This window comes from Lathyrus oleraceus, chromosome 6, assembly GCF_024323335.1.
Source record: "Lathyrus oleraceus cultivar Zhongwan6 chromosome 6, CAAS_Psat_ZW6_1.0, whole genome shotgun sequence".
Taxonomy (NCBI): domain Eukaryota; kingdom Viridiplantae; phylum Streptophyta; class Magnoliopsida; order Fabales; family Fabaceae; genus Lathyrus; species Lathyrus oleraceus.
In genome coordinates this window covers 332,711,857-332,718,617 of record NC_066584.1, presented here as the reverse complement: position 1 = coordinate 332,718,617, position 6,761 = coordinate 332,711,857, and positions in this window count along the sequence as shown.

Here is a 6,761-nt window from a genome sequence, read left to right as displayed (position 1 = left end):
CGTTTATCAGATTCAGTTTGTACATTCGATTTCTCTCCATTTCGACACGAGCAATCAGATGTCCCAGCTTGTCCTTCAAATACAGTATCCGTTCTTTCATCAGTATCGAATAACCTTTTTCTGTAAGTTGTCCCAAACTCAAGATGTTGGTCTTAAGATTTGGTACATAATAAACATCTTGAATTGATCCAATCAACCCATCTTTCTGCAGGTAACGAATCGTTCCCTTGCCTTCGACCTTCACTTTCGATGCATCTCCGAAAGACACATTGCCATCTTCAATCTTTCTCATTTCTTTAAACAAGTGTTTGTGACCACACATGTGGTTACTTGCTCCTGAGTCAAGATACCAAACGTTGTCATTTGTGTTGATCTCATTTTGAGCCATCAACAGAAAACCTTCATTTGCTTCAGCTTCCAAGGTTAGATTGGTTGTTTCTTCTACCTTCTTTTCGATTCGACAATCTTTTGCAAGATGTCCCACTTTATCACAGTTATAGCATTTGAATGAGTTGCAATCCTTCGCATAATGACCATACTTCCCACACTTGTAGCATTCAAAGTTGGAATAATTCGACCTACCACCTCTTTGACCACGTCCTCTGCCACGCCAATTTTGCTGGATCGACTGTCCTCTGTCGAAGTTGCTGCCTCTACCACTTCGACCACTGTCACGTCCTCCACGACCACGTCCTCTTCCTCGAAAGTTTTGAGAAAAGAGTACCTTTTCGTATTTGATTTGCTCCTTGGTTTGATTTGCTTCCTCTACTCCTTCTTCCTTCTTTTTCATCTTACGTTGTTCATGTGCTTCGAGGGAACCTGCAAGCTCTTCGACTGCGAGCGTCGAAAGGTCCTTCGACTCTTCTATTGCACACACAATATTCTCAAACTTATCTGTTAAAGATCTCAAAATCTTTTCGACAACTCGTGCATCAGTTACTGTTTCGCCATTTCTGCTGAGTTGGTTCACCATCTTTTGTACACGCGTGATGTAGTCAGATACATTTTCTGACTCCTTCATCTGCATCCTCTCCAATTCGCCACGAAGTGTTTGGAGTCGAACTTGCTTTACTCGATCTGCTCCTTTGAACACTTTCTCCAGTGTGTCCCACGCTTCTTTCGACGTAGTCGAACCGGCAATCTTTTCGAAGCCTGATTCATCAACAACCCTAAACAGCATGTAAAGTGCCGTTTTATCCTTCGATCGCGTCTCTTTCAACGCCTTGTTTTGAGCTGCCGTATATCCCTCAACATCTGTTGGTTCTTCAAACCCATCTTTGGTCACCTCCCACGCGTCTAGAGATCCGAGAAGAGCTTTCATCTGGATACTCCAGTTTTCGTAATTCAACTTCGTTAGCCGTGGTAACGGCATTTGATTCATCATATTTGCCATTAGCTCTGATGCCAATTTGTCAGAAGAAACGATTCGTTTGTAACCTTCTGTATTTTATTAGAATGCAATTTTGGACTTTTATACATACAGAAAACTTTAGCTATTCTACTAATTAAGATAAATAGTAAATACTCTTAATTTTCCCACTGTCTCTTAACCTTCCAAATCTCTCCATTAACTTATTATTAAAACCCACTAACTCTAGCATTTAAGTTTATTCAACATGAAATTCACTGCCCACATACCTCCCCCAAATGATTCGGAGATGCGGCCTTCCCACCATATATTGTTATCATAAGCATCAACTTCATCACCAACTTGGAAGTCCTGGATGATCTCATTAGGAGGAATTGGACGGAGCTGGGAAAGCATAGCAGTTTCTTGGAGGTCCTTTGTTCCCTCTTCATCCTCCATTATTTTTTCATACTCCACAACAAACTTGTCACCACAAGGATAATGGACAATCTTTCCGGTGAACCACGGACCATAGTATCTGTCTACATTGTTGTTAATTTCAACTAATGTTCCTAGTATGAAGATGGTTGATATGGTGGTGCAAAAAGAACACGTTGTGGGTTTGGATGCCATGGATTATAAGGCTAGGGTTTCACGCGATTTGATTGCAGAAAGGGTAAAAAAAAAAAAAGGTTAAATGAATGTGAATGAGAATGAGAAGAGTGTTTTTATAGCTATTTTATATTACTTTATCATATAAATGATTAATGTGTTTGGCGATAATTAAAAAGAGTAATATATGTTTGGATAATTTCATTTTCAAATTCATTGTTGCCAACATATGCATGTAGTCTTTTTTTAATCTAACGTCCTATGTGCCCATGTTTAAAAAAACATATTTAATCATTTTAAACATAAAAAATTAAATCGAGTGAAGTTTAATAAATGAAAATATATTAATAAGAAAAATAGAACACTTTTTATATTATAAATGTTTAATCATTTTAAATTAGAAAAAAATACAAATGGCGCACAAGCAGGTTGATTCTTTTTCTTCTTGTTTACCTTTGTACTATATACTCTATCTGATATAAACTCTAATTCACTTTTATTTGAGGAACGCCTTTGAGTTTATAAGACCAAGTCAACTTTTTTCTTTAATAAATTTACTTAAGTTTTTTTCTACTTAGTAAATATATCTTTTTACTATGTGTTCTATCGGATTTAAATCCTAATTCACTTTCTTTTTCATCGAGACACAAGTTTGACATGTTCCATTCGAATTTCTAATATTAGTTATTTTGAACTTAAGGGTTTTATTGTTTTCTACCATAAACTCATTATAGTCTTTAAGGTCTGAGTTATGATTTTTAATCTTACCATTTTCTTCAATTAATGTAGCACTTAATTTAAACAAATATTTCTAAGATAGCTTTGTTACCTCATGATCATCTTCCTCGTGAGATATTTTCAAGAATACTTGGTCCTCTTCATTAGAAGAAGATTCTTTGAGGGTTATTCCCGATGTTGACTCTTCTTTATTTTTGGAGGTTTTGTTTTCTCTTCTTCTCTCAAAGATCCACTAGATGAGGCTTATTCTTCTTCACATCATCTCATAGGTGAAGTTCCTTCATTTGATGTTGAATCTCCCGAAGATCATTCAACTACATATATAGTTCTTTCGGAGGAAACCACGAGAGTTGTTTGGTAGGTGTAGCGGTAAAAATTTTGAGATTAAACTATTGATTAACTTAACTCATAAAGCAAGAGTCGCCATCGCACTTTTATTGTTTCTAAAGGAATGGGAAAAAAGAACAAACAAAACCCAAAGAAATTTTAAAACAAAACTAATAAAAAGAGATAAGGGTTCGGGGCTTAGTTATGCAAAGGGAAGGTATTAGCACCCTAAACATCTATAGTACTCAATAGGAACCTCTTTGAAAATCTGTGCATTTTGGCTTAAAATAGTGTTGTTTGCAAAAGATTTGGGAGATGAGAAAAGGAAAAAAAATTATAATTTTTGTGTTTGTCAAGACTTTCCGAGTCTTATGCCTACGTGCCAACAAAGTGCAATGGATGATCAAAACCTTGCAGTTCATGGTAAAAATAACAAAGATGTTTGTTTTGATTCATTTTTAATGAAGAGACATTTCGTCATTTTAAGGAGAACACTCAACTAGTCATCCACAAGTATGAGAATTTTACATCACTACGGAGAAGGGCTCCAACTTGGATAAAGATCAACAAGTATGCCAGTAGCTCTCTTAGGTGGAAAAGAATTATCATCAATACTATGAGGATAGGAGAATTATATCTCAACTATGGAAATGACTCATGTCTAAACTTTGAGAAATAGTCTTAAAAGAAAAAGGGCACAAAGGGCACAAAATGGTTTGAATGAGTTATGTTTTTTTTAGTCTTTTTGAAATTAGTATGAATATATTTGAGATGTATTAGCATTTATTAAGAAAAATATTTTGAAAATCACTTGACAAAAGTCAAGGTTTATTTATAAACTAGTTCAAGTTTGAAAACAAGAAAGTTTTTGAAATAGAGAGAAGATTTTGAAAATCAAAGAACGAGAGGAGAATAAAAGACTATCAAGCTTTATGACATAAGTCAAATAAGAATTTTCTCCTTTTGATTAAGCCTCAAGCAAACCAAATAAGCAAAGAATAAACCATGTATCAGATGAAACCAAGATAACCAAGTCAAGTCTTCAAAAGAAGTCCGAAGTCAAAGGTACTAGATAAATCCCAAAGTCTTAGATCTCAAACCCTCAAAGCAAAGGTCATGGTCCTAATTCTAAGTTAATAACTCCACAACAATGCTAAGGATAGTAACGACAAGTCCATGAATCAAGAAAACCAATTTTTTTAGGGGTTTTTCCTTTATTAATGTCTTAAAAAAGAAATCCAAATGGACAAAGGATAAAGAGCATAAACAATATGATATGAGATGAGATGCTAGAATAAAATCATAAAGTAAATGACAAAAGGATAAAGAGCATAAGATAAATGACATTAAAGTAAATTTAAATCCAATAAAATATTAGTAAGTGATGTTAGTGATCAAAAAGAGAAAGATGGTTTGTCATTTTTTGGAGAATACTCAACTATTCACTCACAAGTATGAAATATGTACCTCTACATCACCTATGAGAAGGGCTCCAATATGGATAAAATCAACAAGTATGCCACTAGCTCTCATAGGTGTAAAGGAAACAGTATTTTTCACACAATATCATAAGGAGTAGAAGACTTACTAACCTCACTTATAAAAATGACTTGCTTTCGGGACAAATTTAGCGTTATGTTAAGCAATCATAATTGGACTTATGTAGAAGTCACAACTATCTGAGATCGATCAATAATAATGTTTATGTTAATACATGCTAGAGAAATAATATGTAACTCATTCTTCTAAATTTATGCCCCACAAAAAAAGAAAAGAGAATTGATCAAGCACAAAGGCTAGGAGAGTGGTCCATTACATCATTCAATACTTCATAGTACTTATGACAAACTTATGCATCACTCCAAAGTATCTTAAATGATCCATGACCAATTAGGAGGTAGATTTGAAATGATGAAAGTTCATCAAGCATCAATCTACACATCATGAGCAAGATGAACACAAATCATCCAATCGATCAAGAGGAAAAGAAAGAGATGAAGAAGAAGAGGACAAGAGAGATCACACCCAAATTGGATCAAAGGCTTGATCAAGTCATCTTCAAAATCAATAATGCATTTTGGTGGATTAGGGTTTTCACCCCATCAACACCTAAGATCCATTGAGTTTGATGAGATCAATGATAAAAATCAACTAAGATCCAAGGCTAACAAAAGTCAACCAAAGTCAAACAAACATAAAATACAATAAAATAAAATAAATGCATTAAAAAACATTTTTAAAATGAATTATAAAAGGGAAATTATGACCAAGATATTAGTTGCAATAAAATAAATGCATTAACAAACATAAAAGTCCTTCAAAATACTAAATAAATGACCAAGAAAATTATGCAAGTTTGAAAATAAAATAAGAAGCATAAAATAATTTTTTTAGAATTTAAAACTGCATAAAAGTATTTTTAAACCAATTAAAATAAATGAGAAAATAGAAAACCCATAAAAAATAGAAAATAAAGAAAATAAAATGTTGAAAAATAAAAATCAGATGAAGAAAAATAAAATAAAATTTTAGAAATTATTTTGGTATTTTTTTGTTGCAAAATGAATTTTCTATGAATTTTTAAAAGAAAATGCAATTTAAGACGAAAAATAAAAGAAATAAAATCAGAAAAAATACAGAGCATTGGATCTGGCCTCATTAATTGACGTGGCAGATCCAGCAATCCTCAGGCTAGGGTGCACATTGGAAATTAGCAAAAGTGAAACATGTGATTGTATTTAAATTGAACCAATCAGAACATTTTAAATTGCCAATGTGTAAGCAAACTCAGATGACCTAAGATAATCTCTGGTCATCTTCCCCGGTGATCCCTCACCGGAGTTTCATCGTTTCGTAAATTCAGAACACGAGACCACCACCAATGTGATCGCCTCCTCATCACGAATTCAATCTCATGCTCTAAATTCATTTATCTAAACTGAGCATAGGGAATTTCAGAGAAGTTTCAAAAACAAGCAAGCCATGAAAAATAAAATTAAATGATGAACAAATCAATCAACACCAAATAAGTTAGGGGAAAATATCAGAGAGTGAATGACTACATTGTGGTAACTTGTTTGAGTTCAAATGATGCTCAAAACTACCTTGTCCAAATGGTGATCAGAAGTTAATGCAGCTCAATCTGGTCAGGGCATTTCAGAAGGTCTTAGAGCTTGGGAATTGTTGCAAAAGCTTCAGATAAGACCAAAGATGCTAATGGAAAAACACAATAGTTCAATTTTCTGGAAAAAATTCATAGTGAAGCAGGGATTTCTTGGCTCTCAAAAGCTTGAAAATGAACGTAATATGTTGCTCTATTTATATGAAATGTGTTGGGATCCAAATATGTGTGGAATGAAGCTCAATTCGTGCAAAACGAATTTGACCAGAATTTGTGAAAAGTGTGACTTCCAATCCATAAAAACTCGAATTTGATCATAGTTAGTTATAGAGTATACCCTACTCCCCCTGAGAGTATACTTCGCCCCTTTGTCGAAATCAAAAAGAAAGAAAAAAAACAAAAATGAAAACATAAACACATATATTCATATATATTAGTTCATTCATGATTAGTTTAGAATCCCTAGTTCAGTTCTTATGAAAAATAAGTTGCTTTTAGGGAGAGGTTTAGTAAAAATATATGCGAGTTGATTATATGTATCTATAATTTCAAGCATAGATTCCCCTTTTTCAACGTGATCTCTAATAAAGTGATGCATAACGTCAATATGTTTGA